This window comes from Hakea prostrata, chromosome 5, assembly GCF_041222555.1.
Source record: "Hakea prostrata isolate BN-2017 chromosome 5, UWA_Hpros_2, whole genome shotgun sequence".
Classification (NCBI taxonomy): domain Eukaryota; kingdom Viridiplantae; phylum Streptophyta; class Magnoliopsida; order Proteales; family Proteaceae; genus Hakea; species Hakea prostrata.
The window spans coordinates 42,485,395-42,512,498 of NC_142604.1; the positions used below are offsets into that span (position 1 = coordinate 42,485,395).

Below are 27,104 nucleotides of genomic sequence, written 5' to 3' on the forward strand. Positions count from 1 at the left end.
TCAATCACCAGTGTAAAAAGGCTCATAGAGATCAATGATCTCTACACTATCAACACTTGGCATTTCAAGGAAAGGCTTTAAACGTTGACCATTCACTTTGAAAATTTGGTTAGAATGAGGATCAACTATTTCCACAGCACCATGGTTAAAAACACGGTGAATAATAAATGGACCTTCCCATCTAGTTCGCAATTTTCCTGGGAACAAATGTAGCCGAGTATTGTACAACAAAACCTTATCACCAATAGAAAATGATTTCCTAACAATATGCTTATCATGAAAGGTTTTAGTTTTAGCCTTGTAAATCTTTGAGTTTTCATAGGCTTCATTTCTAAGTTCCTCCAACTCAAATAGTTGGATACAACGATGGATACCCGCATCGTCAAGATCAAAATTCAACTTCTTGATTGCCCAGAAAGCCCGATGCTCTAATTCAACTGGGAGGTGACAAGCTTTACCTTACACTAAACAGTATGGGGATTGACCCAAATCCGTCTTATATGCTGTTCTGTGGGCCCATAAAGCATCAATCAAACGATTTGACCAATCCTTACGAGTGGGGTTAACTGTCTTTTCTAAAATCTGCTTAATCTATCTATTGGAAACCTCTACCTGACCACTCGTTTGCGGATGGTATGCAGTAGCAAGCTTATGGGTGATCCAATACTTTTTCATCAAGGCCTCAAAAGGCCGATTACAGAAATGCTTGCCCCTGTCACTAATCAAAGCACGAGGAGTGCCAAAACGAGAGAAAATATTTTCCCTTAAAAACTTGACTACCACTTTGTGATCATTTGATTTACAAGCTATGGCCTCTATCCATTTGCTCACGTAATCGACAGCCAACAGAATATATAGATTCCCGTAAGAATTAGGGAATGGTCCCATAAAATCAATACCCCATACATCAAAAATTTCAACAATTAAAATTGGATTCAGGGGCATCATGTTCCTTTTGGTCACTCGACCAACAGATTGACAAGCTCTGCAAAAAGAAAATGAATCCTTAAATATTGTAGGCCAATAGAACCCACATTGAAGCACTTTTTCTGCAGTTTTCCTAGGCCCAAAATGACCCCCACAGGCATGATCATGGCAGAATGAAAGAACAAACATTTGTTCATGCTCAAGTACGCAACGCCTAATGATTTGATCTGAACCTATTTTAAACAAGTATGGATCATCCCAAAAAAAATATTTCACTTGTGAATGGAACCGATATTTATCTTGGGTGGACCAATGGGATGGGGTTTCATTGGTCACAAGATAATTGACAATATCTGCATACCAAGGTACCATGTTTATGGATAACAATTGCTCATCTGGAAATGTTTCTAGAATTGGACATCCTTCCTTTCTAGAATTAGAAAGACTGGATAGATGATCTTCAACTAAATTTTCAGTTCCCTTTTTGTCCCTAATTTCGAAGTCAAACTCTTGTAGTAGCAAGACCCAACGAATAAGTCGGGATTTTGCATCCTTCTTCTGTAGCAAATATTTGATAGTTGAATGATCAGTGTAAACAATTACATGACTACCTATCAAATATGAGCGAAACTTCTCTAATGCAAATACAACAGCCAAAAATTCTTTTTCAGTTGTCGTATAGTTAAGTTGTGCATCATTGAGGGTTCGACTTGCATAAGAAATCACGGTGGGCATCTTATTTAGCCTTTGACCTAGAACTGCCCCTAAATCATAATCAGAAGTGATGCGTCCAAAATCTGCTCAGCCGTTGGATCTCCACGTGATGTCCTGCAAAACGAAAGCATCAGATGTGGCCCGACCGCTGGGGTCGGGAGTCCACCTCCGAAGGCTAAGTCAGTTGATGAACTTAATCACAAACGGCTCTGCTAGAAGCGCAGAGCTACGGAATGAAGAACTGGGAAAGGTGATCTAGATAGCAGATCGCTGATAGTTTAGGTCTATCAATATGTATCTGAACCTGAGTCTCAGATAGTATTCTTTGTTCGATCCCCTCACCTTGTATGGTAGTGAGGTTTATATAGAGTGTACCTTCGAATCTCCTTCGTTGGATGCACTTGAGCCTTCTTCGGGTAGTCGTTGGATCTTATCAGTGAGATCCGTTGAGCAATAGACTTCTACTAGTTTGGACTAGTAGAGGACTCCTGGGATAACCTTTAGGTTATACGATGTTTATCCCTTCGATAATGATTATCCGCAGCCGTCAATTCGAGTTTGCCATCATTAGGGTGATTAGCCTAATCCATAAGTAGGATTAGGGCACGCTTGCAGCCGAATAAGCTTTCTTCTTTAGCAAGCCATCTTCTGGATCCGGTTTGCTCGGGAGCGAATCGGTTCTTTCCGTCTCGACCGGGGTCGAGGGTCGGACCCGGTATGAACCCGGTCTAATCATAATTTCTCCGTATCACGAGCCCCCTAGACCAAGCGTTCGGTCGATCCCGAGGGCTTGGTTTTTAACTGGGTTCGTCGTCAGATGATAATCTCTGCGTGCTTCATTAAATGTCATATCACATTTAATGCGGTGGTCACTTTTCCTCGAGCGTTGTGAGTGTAAGGCCACATATCTCCTTGCAGTTGATCTGTCGTGGCTCACGTCATCCAAGCGACGGTTTCCGAACGCCTATTTCGGATTCGTGAGTTCAAACTTTCAAAACGTCTTTCAATCTTGATCGCTGATTTTGAATCAATCTCGATCGTTCAGATTCCCGAACACTCGTGCGGGAGTTTTAAAAGCGGTTCGTTGTCTTCGTAGGTTTCATTCTTCCCGTCTGGAATTTGAACCTTTGTTGTCGCCTTCGCGCCTTCCTGCTCTCAAGCTTCCGTCCCACCTGAATCGGTAAGTTTACTTGGTCTTTTTCTTTTTGTAGTTTACTGAAACGAGTAATGGCGGATGATAGGGCTTCTTTAGTACCCCTCGTTGGTAATAGCAGTGATGCTTTTGCCTCTCCTGCTCCCAAACAGTCGGATAGTGATAACAAAACCCTAACTGTCCTCTGGCAAGAGTTCGCTGAAGTTTCTCAAAAAGGTTTTGAAAGAAAAACCGAAACTTCTCCCCGTCCCTCTCGAGTCTGGATCTTCCAAGATTGTCGAGTCTTCTAGGCAGCCTCAAACCTCCGGGTCCAATGGTGGACCTGGCTCTGTTCCCTCCATTTACAATGAGGAAACCCTTCTTTCAGCTGTCCAAGATTTTGATCTTCCTTCCTCATATCGGTTAGGGCTCCCCACCCCGATGAGAGGGTTGATTCATCCCTTTCGGGTGAATTTTCTCTCGTATATAGATGCACTGGGAAAGCGGGGTTCGCTTTCCCTTTTTTAATCCTTTGTTCTCAACAGTTTTGAATCACTGGAACATTTGTCCCGGAATGCTCCTCCCCAATAGCTGGCGTCTCATCGTCGGCTTCTTGGGTTTGTGTTTTGAGCTTGGCATTACGCCATCTCTTTCTCTCTTTGTACATTTTCATGTTCTTTCTATCTCCCATCCTCCCGGATGGGTTTTTCTTTCCAAACGCAATAAGGCTGAACTTTATTGGAGGGGCAGCATCCTTGTCAAAGGAACTTGCCCTTCTAACCACAAAAGATGGCGCGGACGATACTTTTTCTGTCGAGCGCCTCCATCAGATCTTAACTTCCCAACCACCTGGAGGAGGTTTACTTCTTCTTCCGAGAGTAACCGGGGCCTTCCCTTATCCAGAGAAGACGAGGCGGCCATCAGGAAGATCAAATCATTCCGTGGTATCAAGAGATACATGGATATGAAGTGGAGTGTAACTCCATCCTTCAGTACTGGGGCTTGGCTCATTGTGAGCTTCTAACCATCATCCTTTGATTTGACTGAGGTGTTATGTTTTGAATTCTGACTCTTGTCCTTCTTCTTTGCAAGTGCCTCCCCGGAATGAACCCTGAAAGCCTGCGGGTGAAGGCCGCTAGGGCCGTTGTGACAGCCGAGCAACGATCGCCCTAGGTCTTGACCGTAGATCAAGAGGCTTCTCTTCCCTCTCCCGACCCCTCTTATAGGGGTATCAGGAATATCAGGCTTGTAGCTGATGCTTCGGGAAAAGGGAAGAAACCGATGGTGGAGAGGTCTAATGTCTCTTCCTCCGCCCGAACCAAGAGGAGGCATGACACAATTGATGCTCCCTCCAACAAGAAATCCAAAGCTTCGACGGATGGTGAGGAGGTCTTCACCCCCCAGTGGACCCTGAAGATGACCGACAGGGTTACTCGGGATCCCGAGAAAGCTGCAGAATGGAGCTCCCTCAATCTTGCTCCTTCTGATCGCCAGGAGTTTGAAGCCCTGGATGACACCTCCCTTGTTAGTCAATCTACAAGGTACCGGTTTTCTTGCTTAGTTATTTTCTCATAATTTCTTATGACTTCTTCTGATATCTTCCGCCTCCCCAGGAATGTTGTGTTGAGCTTTTATCAACACATGGAAGCATTGAGCCGGGTTGGTCGCACCAGCTCCTTGCTGCAAACTTGTGAAGAGAAATTGGCCAAGGCCAATTCTGAAATAGACCAGCTGACTGCAGCTACCGTGGAGCTACAAAAACAGCATGAGGAAGAAGTGATCTCCCTCAAAGAAGCCCTCGAAGCGTTGAAGATTCGCGCCGCTGCTGCCGAGCGCGAGGCCAGGAAGCAAAAAGCAGCTGCCACGTTGTTTGGTGACAGCCTTGAAATCAAAAGTAGGGAGCTCGAAGAACATCTGAAGTTGGCGATCCCTAGCAAGCCCGAGCATATAAAGCCAGAGCTTCGGAAGGAGTGCATTCGGAAATACCTGAACAGCGTACCTTTCTCTGAGCTGCTAGGTCTCTACAACATTCAAGCTTATCGCATGGGGCAGAACGACGTTTGGGAGCGAATCCTTGGATCGATCCCTGCCTTCGACACCGCTCCTTTTCGTGAGGTATGCCACAAAGAGGTCTTCGGGAAAGTTGGTATGGATCTCCCGGACTGGGCTCAGGAAGAAGATAATCCTTTTCCAGCTGACCCTCAATATGAGGCATACCTGAATGACGAGCCGACACTTCCAGAGGAGAAATCACAAGCCGAGTCTCAAGTTGTTGCTGTAGAGGACTCAGCCGATGCCGCTCTTGAGGAAGGCTCTTCTCATGATCCTGAGAAAAGTTCTCCCGACCAGGGTCCCTCGGGCAACAATGAAGAAAAGGCTTAGGGAGTTGTCTTTTTGTAAAGATTTACCCTCAATTTAATGAATAGACATTTCTTTTTTTATGTTGGCCTCTAAATTTCCCCGTCTCCTGCCGAAATCTTGCCTTGAATATCAAAGTATTAATGATAAAACTTATCACTTTACTTTTCATTCCTCGCCGAATAATAATCTTGTAGAAAAATTGTGAAGATGCGTTTGGGAAGATGCATTAATCTTCCCCACTAGTTCATTTATTGCAAAGTCCGCACGTTTTCCCTTCTGCGAAGTTCAAACGTTTTCCTGCCTTTGTATACCATTCACTGTTTCCAATGAATCGGAAATACATCCGTTATTTTAATGGTGGTGCGACAATTGGAGGTATATCTGCATCAGGTGCTCGCTTCCACATGTTTCCATGTGGCATCCCTCCGACCGTTGATCTTGCTTTCTGCGGATTTCGAAGCGTCATTTCGATCTAGGTCGTCGGTTGTCCTTAGCCTTCAACTGTCGTCTTAGTACCTGAGGCTATTTAAAGCCTTCGTGGGTACTCTCCATCTATCCTGTCTTCTGCAAGTTAGATTTGCTAAAGTGCCAAAGCGACCTTTCATCCTTCGGCCCGCTTCTGTATTCCTCGTACTCCAACAACAGCTCTATCAACTTCTGAACAAGTGAGTTTTTTGATTACTCATCTGTTTCCCCACTTCCCCCCTGAGTAAACTGCACAGTAGTTATACTTGGGGTTTAGTTTGTTGTTTTGTCAGAAGTTATAGAAAACTAGGGTTTCCCCCCTGTTGTTTATTTTTGTACTGATACGGCTGGTTTTTTTTTTTTTTTTTGTTTGCATAGTGGCTCCCAAGATCAACCCGAACTTTATCAGAGCAAAATCTTGCAAGAAAAGCGTTCCGTCGGTGGTGGTTGGGGCCGGTGCGGTGGTTTCAGCTAGTGAATCCTCCAAGCGTAAGGCGATCGCTGCTGCGGTGAATCTTCAAGTCGATTCCCGCAGTTTCTGTTGATGCCGTCCCTGCGCCTCCTTTGCCCGAAGTGATCGCTCGTCTTTCCCAGGAAGATCTTGATCACTCCGTTGCCGATGGTACTGCCGGCGCTCCCGCTGGTGAGCCTATTGGTGCACCCCCGAAGGAGACTCTTCGGGCATCCGAGGCAACTATGTTGGCGTCCGATGAAGGTGTGGTCCCCAGCAGTGCTGCTCCTATTTCTAACTCTAGTGCTTGTTTGGCATCCTCCTCCTCTCCTTCCGAGTTGGAGGATTTTGCCACTAGGAAGCGCCGTCGGGTGACAAGTGATGAAGCTCATCCTTCTCTTGGTGTAGCTCATCCTTCTCGTCCTTCGCTTGAATTAGTGTCAAATGAGTTTGACAGAACGTTGCAATGGTGTACTGCTGCTCGAATGACTTCTGAGAGCGCAGTTCCTTCCAAACTTCCGGATGAAGTCTTTACGAAGTCACCGGTGATGTAAGTCTTCTTCATTATCCTCCCGATTCTGAAATATTACTTTTCTCGCTCCTTGCTAACTCGGAAGTTGTTTGCAGGAGTCTTGCTGTTAACTTCCACAACCAAGTGGAAGCAGTCTAGGCTCAGTAGATTGAGCGATGAAGTTTCTAGGCTTCGGGAAATCTCTGAAGCTAAAGATGTTGAGATTGCTCGCCTTCGGAATCTAGCTTGGGAGGTGGCAGGAGAAAAAAATTCGATGATTGGTCGTCTTCGGTCGGACTTGGATGATGCCAGGGAGAAGATCCGGCAACTGGAACGAACAGTTGGAAAGTCAGGAGCCAAAGGATCTGAAACGTTACCTGAAAGGCAAGCTGTCGTTCCTTTGCTCGAATCCCTTCTAACTGATGTTCGCAGAGCCTGCGTCTTCAAGTATTTACACAGTAAGCCTTTTGTTGATATGCTGAATGCTTATAACTTGCAGGCGTACCGGGATGGTGAGAACGAAGTATGGGAATCAATATTAAGGAAGGATCCTCATTTTGATACGACTCCCTACAGTGTTGTTTGCCATCCTGAAGTATTTACCGACTTGGGTATTCCTCCTCCCGACTGGACCAAGGATAAGATTGATCCTCCACCTTCCGATCCAGATATTATGCAATATTTGGAAAACTCTCCTGTTTATTCTCCGCTGGAAGAAGTCAATTATGACGAGCTTGTACTGAATGCGAGTTTGGTCGAGGACCATTCTTCTCTTGGACAAGGTGGACAAAGAGTATGAAATTGCGGAGGATTTTATGCATACCGAAATATTTTTGTAATCCTCATTTCTTCTCTTCTTTTCCTTGACTCCCCACCAATGATTGACTCATATGTTTGTTCTAGCAAAGTCGCGTTGATCTTGTATAACTTCTTAACAGTCACCTATGATGACTTTCTTCTTTGATCGAAGATTGTATCTAGCTCTTGTAATTGTTTTGATACTGGCCTCTTTGGATCTTTTGAAGAAATAAGAAATTACTTTATCTTTGAACTTTGCTAGCCACTTGAATCGCCGTTGCATTAGGTCTTAGTTGTTTGAAACAATGCCTTTACTTAAGGATTTCCGGAGAAATACAATAAGTCTGAGAAGGAACTCACTCGGGTTTTAAACCGATGCCTTTACTTAAGGATTTCCGGAGAAATACAATAAGTCTGAGAAGGAACTCACTCGGGTTTTAAACCGATGCCTTGACTTAAGGATAATTCAAAAATTCAATAAGTCTCGAAGGAACTCACTCGGGTTTCAAACCGACGCCTTGCAAAAGGAACTCACTCGGATTTTCATCCGATGCCTCGACTTAAGAAAGTTCGAAAAATTTCCATAAGTGTTGAAGGACCCATACGAATTTTCATCCGATGCCTTATAGTTGGATCTTGTTCTTGAATGTGGTGTATGATGCCCCCCAATCAAAAGATAGTTTGTTGAAAGCCAAAAATTGCATTGATTGAGTTGAAAATGATTACATCGCGAACAAAATTGAAATCATCCTCAAGGATAAAACTTTTTGAGATGCCTAGCATTCCACGAACGATCCAACTCTTTCTGGGTATTGACGTTCTTCAGCCTGTAAGCTCCTGAACCGACCGGTTTTACAACCATATAAGGTCCTTCCCAGGAAGGGTCCAATTTTCTTTGGTGACGCGGGTCAGAAGCTAGGGTGTTTCTCAACACCAAATCTCCGGCTAAGTACCGACGATTCTTCACTCGAGTATTATAATGAGACGCTATCCTTCTTTGATAATGTTGAGTTCGTGCTATTGCCTTTGCCCGAATTTCGTCCAACAAATCAAGACTATCAAGCAGTCCTTGTTCATTTGCTTTTTCCTCGAACTCACGATCCCGTAACGTCCCTGCCATTATCTCCACTGGTGCCAATGCTTTGGATCCATATGCCAACCTGAATGGAGTTTCTCATGTGGGTGTTCGAACCGTAGTTCTATAAGCCCACAGTACATTATGAAGTTCTTCGACCCAAGAAGCTTTGTCGCCTTCGAGTCTTCTCTTTATTCCTTCCAGTAGCATTCGGTTAGTAACCTCTACCCGTCCATTGCTTTGGGGGTATGCCACCGAGGACATACGATGCTCGATCATATATGTTCCACGAGATTGCTCAAAGTGTGGACAATCGAACTGAGTACCATGGTCGGTGACAATAATCTTTGGAATCCCAAAGCGATATATGATTGATTCAAGCACAAATTTCTCCACTTTTTCTCAGCTAATTGCCGCCGCGGTCACTGGCTTCTACCCATTTTGTGAAGTAATCAATTGCTACTATCAGGATATTCCCGTCCGCCCGATGCCTTGGTGAATTTGCCCATGATATCAATTCCCCACATTGCAAAGGGAACGGGATTTAGAATTGAAGTCATAGTTTCCGCCGGGTGCTTCGATCTTGTAGCATGAATTTGACAGTTACCACATCGACGAACGTAGTCCATAGCAGCCTCTTGGACCTTAGGCCAATATAACCCAAGTCTTAGAATTTTGTGGGCCGGGCTCGGCCACCCATGTGAGCTCCACAAATTCCTTCATGAACCTCGGCCAAAGCTGATTTTGCTCCTTCGGGGCCTATACATCTCATAAGGGGTCCAGTATAAGATCTTTTGTATAGTCTCCCATTCGAATGACAAATCTAGCTGATCGAATCTTGATCAACCTTGCCTCTTATCGGATCCTCGGGTAATTTGTCATCCCTTAGATACTCGATTATTGGATCCATCCAAAGAATGTTCCGCTTCAATATAAGAAATTTCTTTCTCATGATAACTTGGAAAAGTTATCTCTTCAATGTAGACCGAAGGGTCTAGATTCTTTTCCTTGGCATTGGCTAGTCGGGATAGCTCATCTGCCACTGAATTTTCATTCCTCGAAATCCGAGATATCTTCAAATTCCGAAATTGGTTTTGAAATGCCCGCACTATCTCCCGATATTTTTGCAAGCGTGGTTCTTTAATGCCATACTCCCCCCTGGACTTGGTTGACAATAAGTCGAGAGTCACTATAAATAGTAACGTCTGCAATAGCTAATGCTTTTGACAACCGAAGTCTTGCTATCAGAGCCTCATATTCTGCTTCGTAATTACTTGCATCAAATGCGAATCTCAAAGCATATCGAATAATGAATCCTGCTGGGCTTTTTAATAGAATTCCAGCTCCTGCTACATCTTTATTACTCGAACCATCCACATATACCTCCCAAGTGGTTGGTATAATGGGATCCTCAATGGTGGGTTCCACCGGTGCAGTAGTTTCTACTACAAAGTCGGCTAATGCCTGAGCCTTGATTGCAGTTTTGGGCTTAAAACTCACTTGGAACTCGCTGAGCTCAACCGACCAGGACACCATCCTTCCAGACAAATCAGGTTTGTTAAGAACTTTACTAAGAGGAAAAGTTGTAAATACCTCAATTGGATGAGCCTGAAAATATGGCCTTAGCTCCCTGGCGGCCATCATGAGAGCCAGAGCCTGCTTCTCAATCTGCGAATATCTCGTCTCCGCATCTAATAACACGTGGCTTACATAGTAAATCGGCCACTGTTTTTTATCTTTCTCCCGAACAAGTACTGCATTGACCGCCGAAAGGGACGTCACTAGATATAGCTGTAATATTTCCCCCTTCTCTGGTCTGGACAAGATTGGTGGTTGTCCAAGTGCTTCTTTTAATTCCTCGAAAGCTTTCTGGCACTCTTCAGTCCACTTTGCTTCCTTACTTCCCTTCAGGTCTCTAAGTGCCTTGAAGAAAGGCAAACATTTCTCTCCAGACTTGGAGATAAATCGATTTAGAGCAAGCAACTCTCCCCGTCAAACACTTGTACATCCCGAACGGTTTTGGGAGCCTCCATATCAATCAGAGCTTGTATTTTGGCAGGATTAGCCTCAATTCCCCTCTGTGATACCATGAAGCCAAATATTTGCCCGAGGAGACTCCAAAGGCACATTTTTCTGGGTTTAGCTTCATTCGATGTTTCCTTAGTACTGAGAAAACCTCAGTCAAATCTGCAATATGATTTGTCTTTGTAAAGCTTTTCACTAGCATATCGTCAACATAAGCGTCAGCATTCTTTCCTATCAGCTCTTTGAAAATCTTGTTGACGGCCCTCTGATATGTTGCTCCTGCATTCTTCAGGCCAAAAGGCATGACCTTGTAATAATAGCTCTCACGATCAGTCATGAAAGCCGTATACTTCTCATCCTCCTTATTCATAAGGATCTGATTATACCCTGAGTAGGCATCCATGAAACTTACAGTTTCATATCCTGCACTCGCATCTATCAAGAGGTCAATCCGAGGCAACGGGTAGCAATCTTTCGGGCAAGCTTTGTTTAGATCTGTGTAGTCTGTACACATCCTCCACTTCCCATTCGCCTTTTTCACCATCAACACGTTGGCCAACCAAGTTGGGCACTCAATTGATTCTATGAAACCAGAATTCTTAAGTTTTTCAACTTCGCTTCGAACGGCTTCATACTTTTCAATGGAGAAATTTCTTCTTTTCTGTATCACTGGTTTTGCCTTAGGGTCTATCCGAGAGTTTGTGCTCTGCAATGGCCCGATCGATTCCGGGCATGTCCTCGGCAGACCATGCGAATACATCTTTATTCTCGTTGAAGAAATAACTTCAACTCATCTTTAAACTCTTCCAGCTGTTCAGACCCGATATAAGTAATCTTTTTCTTATCCTCGGTACATAGCTGAATTTGCTCTAGCTTCTCCACTGGTTTGAGCCTTTGCATCTCTGTTTCTTCCCGATCATCTTGAACTTCTATGGGGAGGGCAGTTACCTTCCTCGGACCCTCCTTGTCCTTTAAATAGGCAACATAACACTGCCGAGAGATCTTCTGGTCAGAGGAGACTTGACCAATTCCCATATCAGTCGGGAATTTTATCTTCAGGTGTTTTGTTGAAACAATAGCTCCTATCTTGGATAAAGATGGTCGCCCGAGAATCATATTATAGGCTGGTAGTTCTCGAACCACCAAAAAATTGATTCGGACAGTTGTTTCCTTAGGAAAACTTCCAATGGATAAATCCAGCTGGACCGATCCTTCCGCCACTGCAGATGACCCTGCAAAGCCATATAGATGTGTGGATGAAGGTTTCATCAAGTCCCGATCCACCTTCAATTTTTGATACACTTCGTAGGAAATTAAGTCGATTCTGGCACCACGTGTCAATCAAAACTCTATGCACTTCCCGCCGTGCAATCTCTACCTTGATGACTATAGCATCATCATGAGGTAAACAAACGTCTTTTTCGTCTTCCTCGCTAACGGTGATAGAATCTTCACCATTCAGCTTCTTCCGCTTCTGCGTCTCTCCGGTTCCAACAAATTTGGATTTTGTTTTCAGACTCCGGAGTGATTCGGGCTCTGGTCCTCCAAAGATGGTAAGGATCGGTGACCTAGTAGCTTCAATCACCTCCTTGCCCTTCTTAGACTTCGGGGCCTCCCTTGATCGTTCCGAACTAACCGAACGATCCCTCTTTGGAGCAGCCGCACGTGGCTCACGTGGCTCCTCCCTTCTCCTCCGCTAACAAAACGGGACAGATGTCCCCGAGATATCAATCTCTCAATATCCGCCTTCGGATGACGACGAGTCATTAGTATAATGACCATAGTCCTTGTGGAATCGGCAATACTTTTCCCGATACTGCTGCTCTCCGGGATTCAAAAGAATTTTAGGCGGCCACTTTAAAATATTTTTTCTTTTTGAGGATATTCAAAATATCAGCCCGAGGAGGATTCAATGGAGTGTACTCACTTTTACCGGGGGACCTTTGGCGCCAAGGCTGGGATTTTCCAACCCGATCGCAAACATTTTTCTTTGGCTTCGCTTCGCTCAAGAGCCTTTTGTTCCTTATTGGAGACTTTATTATCTCCTTGGCGCGCATCTAGAATCTCCATGACTTCAGCCTGCTTCGGCATCTCTGTACCAACTCAAGCATAAGTCGCAGGCATATCCCGTAGTAATAACTCCAGGAGTTTCCGATTAGTGAGTCCCGTGAATAGAGCGATTCGGCTACTTGTTCATCCAAGTTTTCTATCTCCATCGTCACCTTGTTGAATCTTTTCGAAACTCTCCGATCGATTCGCTCTTTCCTTGTTTGACAAGAAACAAGGTTTCTTCCGTTTTCTTGACCTGTATTCCACTCTGGAATCGCCCTATGAATTGGCGTGCCAATTCGTCAAAGTTTACGATCCTTCCGAGAGGGAGGTTAGAAAACCACTTTTGTGCTACTCCGATTAGAGATGAACCAAAAACCCCGCATAAAATTTCATCGAAATTACCCGAAACGCCATGGTCTCGTTGGTAATAGCCGATGTGAGCTATTGGATCTCCGGAGCCATCGAATGTTGAGAAGGTAGGCAAACGGAAGTTATGGGGAAACCGATATCCCGCAATTGGCTCAGCAAAGGGAGTCTTCCGAATGACCGAGTAAATATCCTCGCTTATTCTTCCCTTAGCCAACCGCCCTAATTTCTCATTGATGTTGGCCAATTCTTGACCAATCGGGTCGGGTGATCTTCAGCAATATGATCACGACCTCGATTAACACGATCATCCCGTGCTACTCGATCATCACGAACAGCCCGTCCTTCCCGAGCATTCCTCTCATCACGAACTGCTCGATCATCACGAACGGTTCTTCTGACAATGGGTGAGTGAGTTCTTACCCCTGTATCCAACCTTGTGTTTGATTCAGTTGTACTCTCTTGCGGTCTGTCGAACCGATCGTCTTGCCTCGGTTGATCATCGATCCTCCGAAGTCCTCGGTCTCCTTCACGGAAATTCTGACCAATATTCTGGTCTTCAGCCAGTCTCTGGTCACGTGGCAATGCACGTCTCCCTGAATCACGCTGATCAGGCTCTTGTGGTAAAACCACTCGTCTGGTGAGCATGCGGAGTGCTTGGCTCACCTCCAAGAGTTGAATCTTTACCTGATCCAATTGATCTTGGATTGTATTAGGAGGAGGATTACGTCCTCCCTGGCCACCATCCACCTCGATAGGATTTTGGCTTTCCTGGGGAATATCTAGATTATTCACTCCAGGTATCTGAACACCGGAATTGCGTTGTGCAGCGGCTGCTGCGGCTGCTGATCTGGTCACCATGGCTTTTCAAGTCCTTTCCCACAGACGGCGCCAATTGATGCGTCCAAAATCTGCTCAGCCGTTGGATCTCCACGTGATGTCCTGCAAAACGAAAGCGTCAGATGTGGCCCGACCGCTGGGGTCGGGAGTCCACCTCCGAAGGCTAAGTCAGTTGATGAACTTAATCACAAACGGCTCTGCTAGAAGCGCAGAGCTACGGAATGAAGAACTGGGAAAGGTGATCTAGATAGCAGATCGCTGATAGTTTAGGTCTATCAGTATGTATCTAAACCTGAGTCTCAGATAGTATTCTTTTTTCGATCCCCTCACCTTGTATGGTAGTGAGGTTTATATAGAGTGTACCTTCGAATCTCCTTCGTTGGATGCACTTGAGCCTTCTTCGGGTAGTCGTTGGATCTTATCAGTGAGATCCGTTGAGCAATAGACTTCTACTAGTTTGGACTAGTAGAGGACTCCTGGGATAACCTTTAGGTTATACGATGTTTATCCCTTCGATAATGATTATCCGCAGCCGTCAATTCGAGTCTGCCATCATTAGGGTGATTACCCTAATCCATAAGTAGGATTAGGGCACGCTTGCAGCCGAATAAGCTTTCTTCTTCAGCAAGCCATCTTCTGGATCCGGTTTGCTCGGGAGCGAATCGGTTCTTTCCATCTCGACTGGGGTTGAGGGTCGGACCAGGTATGAACCCGGTCTGATCATAATTTCTCCGTATCAAGAAGCATCACACATTAACTCAAAGGGTTCTAACCAATTTGGTGCTTGTATTAGGAGCGGTGGAGAGCTTCTCTTTCAATAGTTCAAAACATAATAAGCACTCAGAGGTAAAATGAAAGGGGACATCTTTAGCAAGTAATAAAGTTAATGGTCTGGCTATCTTGCTAAAGTCCTTTATAAAGCAGCGGTAAAAACCAGCATGACCTAAAAATGATCTAACATCCTTGACACTCTTAGGTGATGGTAAATTAGAGATAAGATCAACCTTAGCCTTATCAACCATAATTCCTTCCTTAGAAACAATATGACCTAAGACTATTCCATTCTTCACCATGAAGTGACATTTCTCCCAATTAAGAACTAAATTTTTGGCTCTGCTACGTTCAAGAACTAAGCGGAGATGGTGAAGGCAATCAGAAAAGAGACCCATGAACAAAGAAATCATCCATAAATACTTCCAAATAATCCTCTTCCATATCTGAGAATATGCTCATCATGCACCGCTGGAATGTAGCAGGAGCATTGCATAACCCAAAGGGCATGCGTCGATAGGCATATGTTCCATATGGGCATGTGAATGTGGTTTTGTCTTGGTCTTTGGGTGCTATAGGGATTTGATTATAGCCAGAATAACCATCAGGGAAACAATAATAAGCATGGCCGGCTAAATGTTCTAACATTTGATCAATGAAAGGCAAAGGAAAATGATCCTTATGAGTGGCTGCATTAAGCTTCCGGTAATCAATACAAACAAGCCAACCAGTTTGAATACGAGTTGGGATGAGCTCATTGGTAGTTGATGTAACTACTGTGACTCTGGACTTCTTAGGAACAACTTTTACTGGGCTTACCCACTGGCTATCTGATATAGGATAGATAATCCCATTATCCATGCATTTCAACACTTCTTTGTGAATGGCTTCTTTCATCACAGGATTAGCCCTTCTTTAGGGCTCCCTAGAGGGTTTGGATCCATCAATCAAATTTATATGATGTTGAACTATGGAGGGACTAATTCCTTTAATGTCAGCCATTTGCCAACCTATGGCTTCTTGATTGTCTTTAAGCAAACTAAGAAGCTCATCCTCTTGGTCTTTGGTAAGATCAGAGGCAATGATTACAGGAAGAGTTTCATTGGGGCCTAGAAAAGCATATCGAAGAGTCGAAGGCAAAGGTTTCAATTCTAGTTGGGGGGCCTCAACCACAGATGGGATAGGAAGATTTCTAGACAACTTACCAAGTGGTTCATTAAATTGTTGCAAGCTCATCATATCAGGAAAAAAAAATCACGCCCTATATCCTCTAGTTCTTCCAAACAAGTGTAAAAATCATCCTCAAAACCTTTTTCAATGGAGAAATTAATATCATCAGAAATGCTTTGCAACATACTAATATTCTCAGAAAAGTTTGGCTGTTTTCCCAACCTAAAGACATTGAACTCAATGGATGTATTCCCAAATGATAACTTCAAAAGACCATTTCGACAATTAATAACAGCATTGCTTGTAGCTAAAAATGGTCTCCCTAATATCACAGGAATTTGGTCCTTAAGACTTGTAACTGGATGTGTGTCTAAGACAATGGAATCAACAGGAAAAACAAATTCTCCTACTTGAATTAACACATCTTCAATTATTCCATTGGGTATTTTGACAGATCTATCAGCCAACTGGAGAGTAACCGAGGTTGGTTTGAGTTCCCCAAGACCCAATTGTTTATAAACAGTATACGGCAATAAATTAACACTAGCGCTCAAGTCTAGTAAAGCATGTTCTATTTTCTTATCACCAATAACACATGGAATTGTTGGACTTCCTGGATCTCTATACTTAATTGGGACTTGTTCTGAAAGAATTGAACTCACATTTTCTGTTAGAAAGGCTTTCTTTGGGACATTCGTGGTTCTCTTTTGAGTACACAAGTCTTTAAGAACCTTAGCATAAGAAGGGACATGAGAAATAACATCTAAAAGTGGAATGTTGACACTCACATTTTTTAAAACTTCTAATATTTTGTCAACATTTTCATTCCTTTTGGTACTTGCTAATCGGCTAGGAAAAGGGGCCTTAGGTACATTAGATCTCTCATTTGAAGTTTGTTCTTTTCTCAAGGTATCAGATAATGATTCATTAGACTTAGGTACCTCTAAAGCAATTGGTTCCTCCTCAACTTCTAAGGGTTCTTCAGACAAACCCTCATTAGGAGATACTTGAACATTCTCCGCATCATGATAGTTACTAATTGTGCTCTGGTCAGTAATAGGAGATTCATCTATTAAATACCCTTTTCCACTTCTCAATGCATACACAGAAGTAATTGGCTCTAAAGAAGAAGTGGTTTCAACTTGGTTGACTTCATTTGATGGCTTTTGTTGAATCTGAGTCCTAGGATTTAACTCAGGCTGGCTAGGCATTTTACCTTTTTCTCGCTCAGACAAAGCACTTGCAAGAGTGGAAATTTGTTTTTCCATATTATGCATAGAAGTCATGAAGGTGTTGAAAAGTACTTCCATATTCTTCTCTAAGGTATAAAGACAAGAAAACTCTGGATTATTACCTCTATTGAAACCAGGTGGTGATTGATTTTGTGCAATATGAGGCATACGAGGCACAATAGGTGGATTGGCAGGCCTAGCTAAATTGGCATTCTGAAAATTAGAGGCTTGAGGGAACTGGACATTTGGATTATGAGAAAATTGGGCACTTTGTTTTTGAGGGGCACCAAAGTGATTTTGTGTGGAATAATTGTTTAATCCATTTTGGTTTTGCCCTTGAGACCATGAAAAGTTAGGATGATTCTTCCACCTAGGATTTTACGTGTTACTGTACGGGTTTGGAAACATCGCACTGACATTCTCATGTTGGCCTCCAGAATAGCTAGGACATTCCTCAATTACATGTGTAGGAGATTGACACCATGCGCACATAGCAATAGATTTGTCAATAAAATGTGCTTGATCCTTTAATGCAAATGTAATGAACCGTAGTCTTACGGCATCATTAGTGAGTTGTTGTACCTTCATAAGGACACAAACCTCCTCAAACTCCCTAAGAAACGAATATGCATCTTGATCAGGTAACCCATGAAATTGGGGTAACATAGACAGATAATGAGATTTGAGCTCAAAATTATTACCCCTCACTTCAGGTAAACGTATACAGGAAGGTTGTGCAGATCGGGTTGGATAAAATCTATCCCTAAGACTCTTAGGTGGAGGTGGTAGAGGTAGACCTTCCATGGTCAAGTTAGACACTCGGACAATTCTATGTGTAGAATCACGAGTCCGGACACACATGCACTAACCACCTAATGCAATTAATGACTCTTATGAAGGAATGAGATTTTTTTTTTAAATAAAACTAAAAATAAAGTAACTAAAGAATAAAAGAAAAGAAAATGGGAAAAACGAAGGGAAAGTAATGAATTTCCCTCCACAAAGATTGAAACAATGATTCCAAAGCTGTAAAGTTGCCGTATAGCTGAGCGTTGTATAGGTTTGACAGCAAGGGAATCCGTATAGTCTTCGGAGCCACCTACAATCTAATCCTGGGGATTCTGCAGTAGAGTGGGGACTACTATACGTTTTTGTTTCTACTCAAGTTAAGAGTAATATCTTTGAATTTTTTTTTTTAAACACTTCGATTTACCTAAGAATGAAAAAAATAAAGTGGACTAATACCTCCCCGGCAACGGCGCCAAAAACTTGGTTGTGAATTTTAAAAGTAACCGCAAGCGCACGGTATCGTGTAGCTAACGGGTCCATCTCAAGGAGATATGCCACTTATAATTCAACTTCTTAATAGTAATGCGAGAGTGGAATGATTCAATTTTTGTTAACTAATTAACTAAACTAAACGATCCTAATCTATACGTCTAATGCAATCGAATTGAAACGAAAAATAAATTAAACACAATCAATGCATAAATAAAAGACAGAAAAAAAAATGCGAAATAAAAAGTAAAAAAAAGTAAAACCCAGTTAGTATGTTAAAGCAGTCAGTAAAATTTAATTCATAGCTAAAATGCAGATGCAACACCACCCGTCACCAAAAGTATAGGCACGACTGTCGGCTTGCTTCGGTTAATTGGTCCGAGATTATGAATGAATAGGCAGAAAGTAAATAACAAAGCAATAAACAAAGCAATAAAAGGAAAAGGAAACCTTAACCAAAGAGAGGCACGACTGTAAGCATCTCTGATCAAGGATCCAGGGGAAGGGAGAACAATAAATAATGCTGAAAGTAAATCCAAAATTAAGAATATGGAGGGGTAGATAGAAGCGGGAATGGAGGGAGGAGAGGAGATTAATAAAGAAGGTTACTTACTTGCGAATTGAAACAAATGATTCGAATCTCAACCAACCCTAACAACCAGATCTAGATCTACAATGATCTAAATCTACAATTGCTAGACCCAGAGAAAAACGAATCTAAAAAAATTGAAACTTGAAGCTTGAAGCTTGAACTTGAATTGCATTACATAAAAAGATTAAACCTAAACATTGAATCTAGAAATTTAAATTTCACTAATACAAGCAAAGAAAACTAGAGAAAGCCTAAATAAACTAAAGAGAGAAGAAAGAATGCTACTACTAAGCTCTAGAATGTCTTCTCCTTTGATGGAGTATGCTCTCTTTTTATAGAGTTTACATGAGATATGAAGCACGGCTGAATTTGAATAAAACTCAAGGTTTCTATCTGACTCAGCGAATTAGGGTTTTGACGTACTAATCGCGCCGACTTAGAGAGATCATATGCATAATTACACCGTTGGATTTGAGGTTTAAGTAGTCGTGGAGATCTCCTCCAAAAATCAGCACGATCGGACATCGGATGACCGTTCGATGAAGGGTTTGATCGAAACTGGACAGAGGCATTCAAAAACGGGATTTTTCCTCTTTTTCTTTCTTTAATTAAATCCAAGATAGGAAATAAGATATTGAGGTATGCAAAGACTCTTTTCCATTTGGACTCTCTCAATAATATCTCTGTAGATTTGATTTAAAATCTCAGTCATAGATCAAATTTGCCTTCTTTATCTCTTCAATATTTTGGAGTTGGCCCATAATTAAGCACACATCTCTAGCCCATCATGCTCCAGATCAGGCTCATTTTCGCATTTGAGAATTTGAATGGACTTCTTGACCTGTAAAATAGCATGATTCAAGCCCAAAACTCCAAATATTTGCTTAAATCTTGAAAAGTTCTAAAATCTACAAAAACAACATAAAACCAATGTAACTCCATTCTAAGTGTATAAAATACATGCTTTATGCCCTAAGATTTCACACATAAATGTGCTCATCAATGACATCAATGCTAGAATCAAAATCATAGAAAACACCATATGGCTTCAAGGAAAACATAGAGTGAATCAAGGCTAAGAAGAACATAGGTTGGGTCATTACAGTAGTGTAATACCTTCCTCATAATCAAAACAAGAAGAATGTACAGTAGAGAGAAAAGATCTGAGAAGAAAGAGATTGAATACTAACCTTGTAGAAGAGAAATCAAAGCAGGAACATTGGTTGAATGGTTGGGGATCTACCTTTGCTTGAGGAGGAGGCTTTAGGGTTCTTCCCACGTTCTCCAATACTTTAGAGGCAAAGTTTTTAGGTTTAGGACAAGGTTGCAATATATAAAGAATCTAAAATCCAAAACTTCCAAAATTAGAACAATTTTGTTTCCGGAGCTGCTTTGGTTGATCGTGCTTGGTCGATGGTATCAACCAAGGGAGGATCAACCAAAGTGTCTCCCTTTATCAACTTGCTGAATTTTGGATCTCAAGGGTCAAAACCAGCACTTGGGTCATCAACCAACATAAGGAAAGCTCTAACTTGACTTTCTAGGACCTTACAAACATGACAACACTGAACTTAAGGTCCAACTTCCAAGTCAAACATCAATCAAGTCACTTCTTCATCCAAAACAAATAGGATCTATACGTTAGGGTTAGGTGGGATTTCACAAGTCCAATCTCTGATTTCTCAATCTTTTGCTAGTCTTCCCATTCTGAACTCTCTTTCTCTTTTCTAATTCTTCCCTTGCTCTACAATTTTCTTAAAGAACTGTAACATTTGGTCTGACTTGCTGGATACCATGGCCAAAGGAACCAGAGGTCGAAAGACTGAAGAATTACTATGACAACTGAGTTTAGCATCCACCGACCATGCTAGTAAGATTGGTTCCCTCCAGTAAGCTATGGCGAAACAACGGAATACGTTAGCTGAGCAACGAATTATGTTGGTTGAGATAATGACCAAACTAACAGCCATAGATGGAAGGAATTCGTTGGGATCTCCAACTTCAGATAACAAAGCGATCTTAGGATCATCTCCAGGAACCTCCAATAGTTCCAATTCTATCCAGGCAAGATCATCATGAGTAGATTTTTCGAAACTTGATGGAACTGGTCCAATTGAATGGATTTTTCACACCAACAAATTCTTTGAGATCCATGGGGTACCAGAAGATCAAAGAATCAATCTACCATCAATTCAAATGGAAGGACTTGCCCTCCAGTGGTTCCAATGGGTGAGCAAGATGAAACTCTTTTTCACCTGGTTAGCCTTCACCATAGCACTTGAAATCTACTTTGAACCGATGGATTTTGAAGACCTCAGAGCTTCTTTGTCCAAACTGATGCAAACAACCATTGTCACCGACTACCAAGCTCAGTTCGAAGCCCTAGCAAATTGGGTAGATGATTTGCCAGCCAATTTCTTGGTTAGCTGCAGTGAAGTAAAGGCATTCAGACCAACAAAGCTGATGGATGAGATGATGCTAGCTAGATACAAGAACATAAAATTAGTGAGTCTAAGAAGAGTTTCATGCGACCTATGCTCTTGGCAACCAGAATCACTCCATCCTTCCTGCCATCATCAACAACCAATTCACCGAAAATTCCAGCGCTACTGGCACCACCTATCAGTGTACCTTATAAGAAATTAACCCTTGCAAAAGTACAAGTTCTACAAGAGAAAGGATTTTGTTACAGCTGCGAGAAAATATACTCGCCAGGACACTAACATAAAAACAAACAACTCTTCCAAGCATACGAATTGGTTCGAGAGATGTTTTCTCTCATGGGTGTTGATTCTCCAATGATGTTGCACTTAACTGATTTCATTGCAGGTCAACTAGTTCAAGTGCTCGTGGACAGGGGCATCACTTAAAATTTCAGTAGAAGTGAAGTTGCAAAACACCTAGACCTAATGGTTGAACCAACATGCAACATTTCAGTATTGATTGGTGATGGAAACAAATTAGCATGTGAAGGATTAGTGATAGAAATACCGTCAAATTGCAAAATTACTCCACTACCCTTGATGCATATGTATTGCCAGTATCAGGAGCAAATGTCATATTAGGAGTGTTGTGTATGGAAGAACTAGATCCCATCATTTTTTATTATCGTTAAATGACCTCGCAATTCCAAGATATGGATTGCACAGTCCTATTACATGGGGTCATGGAGCGCGTTCCAGTACAATTACAATCCCTGGCCCGTAACTTGATGATCCTACTACGATTGGAGCTGGACTCAAACAACGAGCCGATAATGCCCACGAATCAATTGGACCTGCAGGAGTTACTGGACCTATGTTCTGAAGTTTTCAAGGAACAAACGGGGCTTCCACCAGAACAGGCAAACAACCATGTGATCCATTTACAAAAGGACGCCCAACCGGTGAACATTCGTCCATATTGTTATCCTCACTTTTAGAAGAGGAAATCAAATGCCAAGTCGCTAGAATGTTAAGCAGCGGCATAATAAGACCAAGCATTAGTCCTTTCTCTTCATCGGTGCTGCTTGTTAAAAAAAAAAAAATAAAAAAATAAAAAAATAAAAAGATGGGACCTAGCAATTCTGTGTTGATTACCAATGCCATAACAATCAGAGATCAATTTCCTATACCTACCACCAATGAACTGTTCGATGAGCTTCATGGCACCTATTTCTTCTGAAAGATGGACTTTCGTGCAAGATACACAAATTTGTGTAAGACCAGAATATGTAGAATAGACATCCTTTCATACACATGATGGACATTACAAATTCCTTGTAATGCCCTTCAGACTCACTAACACACCGTCAACATTAGTTCTCTAAAACATCCAATAATTTAATTGGAAAATCCCAAATTAAATTGTTGGATGGAAAGAACAGTTTCGTTTCTGTATCTCATAGGTACTATAGTTCTTCTGATCTTCATTCTCTGTCCTCTTAGTAATATACTCAATGCTTCCTCTTTGGGTTCATGGTGTGCATAGAACACAACTTTTTCCTTGAATGCATATGATGAACAATGGAAACCGATAAATTTCTATGTAATGGATGAACGGCACGTAAAATTAAGCAATAATACATAAGAAACAATGAATCAGTGAAGATTGAAAAAGAAGAAGTGAACTTGTGCACCGAAATCTTCAAGGATCCAATCATTGTTGTGCTCTAGGTAAAGCTGCTTCTATGGCGATCTATTGGAGAAAACATCATCTCTGGTGGTGTATGGGTAGGGAACAAAAGAGATTTTTTTTTTCAAGTAAAAGCAAACAAAAGAGATGATACCTTAATAAATATCATACCCGAAAAATGGATTCTTAATATAAAAAATTAAATTAAATTAAAAAAAATAACATTTTACCTTTTTTTCACTAAAATTGTATTGCCTTTTCAAAAGGTGTCCGATATTACAATATTTCAATATTTCTTTTTCCAACTTTCTTTTCTAATTTTTTACTTATAAAACCAAATTTCCATTTATTTTTTTTATAAAAACGGATTATCACAAAAAAAAAAATATAATAATAAAATAAAATTAAAATAAAGTTTGGAATGATATTTCCTCATCTTCCTTTTCTAAGTTGTGATGTATAATTTCTTTGATATTAGCTGGAAAATTTTCCTTTTCTGATTCGCAAAACTTTTAAAATGGAAAAATTCAGAATGATTTTATTCAAAAGAGGAAATTGATAAAAAGACTAATACAAAAAAAATATGTCATTTAAATAAAAAAAAATGATACAGTAGTCAAGAAAAATATTTGCCACGAAAGAGGAGTACATGCTAAAATTATCTTTTCTGATTCGAAAAAACTTTTAAAATGTGAAAGTTTGTAATGATTATATTAAACTTCTTTTCCTAAGTTGTGATATATAATTTCCATAATATATTGGTTTCCTTTTCATATTGGATTTTACAAATTTTATAAATTCAAAATATCATTTATGATTTTTACAAAGAGGAAAGCATAGACGGATTTTTTTCTTCCCCTAATTCCTAACTTGTGATTTGTAGTTTATTTGAAATTCATTGGAAAATTTCTCTTTTCTATTTTTTTTTATAAATTATAGAAAAAATAAAAATACAAAGGGTACCAACAATTTGTGAGAAAAGTAGAAAATGATAAAAAGATTAATACCAAATATATGTCATTTAAATAAAAATAAAGGGTATAATAGTCAAGAAAAAGATTTGCCATGAAAAAAGAGTACATGCTTTTATATATTAGTAGTATGATATATATACACACACATATACCTAAACCTAAAGTTTAAAACTTGAATTCAATCCCTTCATCTTAAAAATTAAATCTATGAATTTCAAACCTAAATATATTGCGCACCTGGAGCAATTTCTAAAAATTAAATCTAACTCTTGGTATACACACGAAAAACTCTATAATTCATTAATTTAATGTTGGAATCACAATCCAAAAAGTGTGTCCGAAAGAAGACTTGATGAATTACATTTTTCTAGTTGAAGTTTAACCCAAAAAGTCATTCAAGATAATCTTTATGCAATGACTTTTAAAATCCACCATACTAATGAACTTTTGCTTCACCCAAGACTCTCAAATATTCTCATGGTAGTGTAATTACCCTGAAAAACATAGTGAATACCTAAAATCTTATGTTGAACCTTCACTTCAATACAATCCTGAGACTCTTAATACACATTGCGCACTTTTTGATTGCCAACAATGACAACACATGCAATTTCAACCAACGGATCAATATTGTTGTTTTTAATGTCGGAGCAAATACTTATACAGATGATGCTTCCTAGTAAAAAGTTTGATAGTAGATGGTGGATATTTCTATTGGGTAGAATAGATTATCATGGTTCTAGGGGGAGTTTTGGAGTGATTATGAATCATGATGATTTGTTGTACCTCACAGGGTGGTTGTAGGTAGCATGCTCAACGGGTAAAGCGTAAGCGGAGTGATAGGTGTCAAGGTCAACCTTCAATTGTTTTGTCTACTATTAATTAAATGATAAATGAATAAAAAAAAATAATTGATCGGATTGTAAAATTATCAAATTAAGATTCTGTCTTTGGGAAATTTTGAATTCTCCTAGACATAGTTTCAAATATAGGTAGGAATCTAGATTCCAATTATCCATTTCAACCATACTCCAAAAACATTATCCATTCTTACCAACCATATGTCCCAAATGAAATCTAAACAACCAATGATGTCAGATTATAACCAAATGCTGTGATTAAATAAACAAATAAATCAATACAAGTTGCAGAACTATGAAATTTCTACAGTCCATCCACACAACTATAGAGTGCGTTTTTGCCCCAAAACTAAAATAAAAGCAATTTTATTTTGATTCTGTTGAACCGGAACGGAACCCGGTCTGCAGTCATGCATATATATAAGTTCCAGTTTTCAAATCAATCACAAAAATGCTCGGTTGCTTCGTTCTTGAACACCAAAGAATTGAGTCGATTCTCTCTCCCTCTGTCGAATTGAACTCGATATAAGCATTAATGGCTAACTGATCAGGTACTTTCTGCATTGCTTTCAGATTTCTCAGATTCTTTTCTACTCTTTTCGTTGTGTTTTTCCTTGTTTTGTTCCTTCTCCTTTTCGGCTTCTTCATTCTTTCGTTGCTCTGCAAAGGAGAAATTCTTGTTAATGTGAGGATTGCAAGCTGAAAAGAGAGCTGGTTTCATACCTCTTGATTCATATCTTTGGACGATTGAGTGTTTTCTTCTCTTTTTCTTTTTCGAAGTTTCTTTATGAACTGAAGCTGTAACGACTAGCGATGATTGTTGTGGGACAAGTAATTCGTGTTTTCGCACACTCATTGCCTGATTCTTTGCCTTTGCTGACTAGTAATTCGATTTAGAGGTGTGGATATCTGTGTAGGCCAGTAGAGAAGAGGACTTGATTATACTTGATTTTTTGTTGAAAGACATTCTTTCCTTAGCAGTCAAATTATATCTGCAATTTTACAGCAATAATGGCACGACCGCGCGTTATGGCACGACCGCGAGATAAGGCAATACTTCGATTCCTCATGAATGACGAAACGCTTGTTTGCCATGGCTTCTTTTTACCGACTACAACTGTTCAAGAACTCAAGCAATATCTGGTGGACATGTGGCATCGAGGTTAGATATGCTCCCATCTGTATTTTCTTTTATCTTTGAATCAAATGTTATCCAAGATTATAATGGAGTCCCCTGCTTGATCACCCTATCTGTATATTTTGTTACTTGACTGTTGGGTTTACTATTTATTCATTCCCAATGTTAATAAATTGCTTTCTCTAGGACCAAAATTGGCCTTAAGTTACTATTTGCTTCCATAAGAATTTGGAGAACATGTTATTTCACTGATAGATATGGGAAGTCATATGCTTAGCTTTTGGTGAAGATTGTGAGAGACTGAAAATGAAGATCCCAACATTTGAACAGAGAAGTTATTGGGTTGACAAGTTATTTATCTTCCTCTAAAAAACCTAGGCAAGAAACAATGGAACAAATTGAAAATCTTCATCAAATGTTGGGATGAGAACTGGTCACAATTGACAGAAAACAGCATTTGGAATCTAAAGAAAAGAAGAATGATCAGTCAAGGAATATAGAACTGACATGCCATCCGAGCCGTACTTGCTCTTGTCCACCTTGAGCCCACATCATGGCTCCACTGTATTGATTAGGGGAGTAGAGTGATGGATTGTGTAGGCTCATTCTTGATGAACCACCATGGTACCTCGACTGGTCATCTGCCATTGCAAAGCCTGCAAACTGAATGTAGTGTTTTAATGAATACCAGCAGATCACAGAGCGTGGATCTTTAAGGGGAGACGTTAGGGAAGACTCACATGTGTAGGGGGGATCTTGGTAGAGAACCGGTGATAACCTTCAGAAGAGGTTGAGTAGGATTTCCACCTCTTTAGATCTTCTTTTGTAGTCCTGATAGGAACGGTTCCCCACGGACAACCCCCACCTGGGAGTCCGAGATGTTTTACACTTGACGAAGAAGCTTTTTTAAGAGTTTTACCTGGAATCAAAGATCTCATCTGCAATTTTCGATCCAAAAATCATGTCAACAAGAGAAGGCCAGGGATGGTACATGCATGTCTCTAGTTCTGGGATGTAGCTGTTGGTCATCTTTTGTCTGTTCCAGATGCTACCCATTGCTTAATCCTGATATGTGTCAGGTTTAGCCGTTTAGAAAAATTAGTGAATATATGGTGGGGGTTGTTTACCACTATGAGGGGAAATTGTGTTTTATGTTTTTTATGGGATTTTTCAGTTACTAATGATCTTTCTATTCCATTCAAAACCATTTTATGTTTCTCAATGTGTTTTGAGGTTCATCTTGCATCTTGGCACTTGGC

General features: G+C 40.9%; 1 pseudogene; it reads right to left on the bottom strand.

Moving 5' to 3' along the window:
• Positions 1-26,901, bottom strand: LOC149016008 (uncharacterized; annotated as a pseudogene).
• Positions 26,902-27,104: the final 203 nt, after the last annotated feature.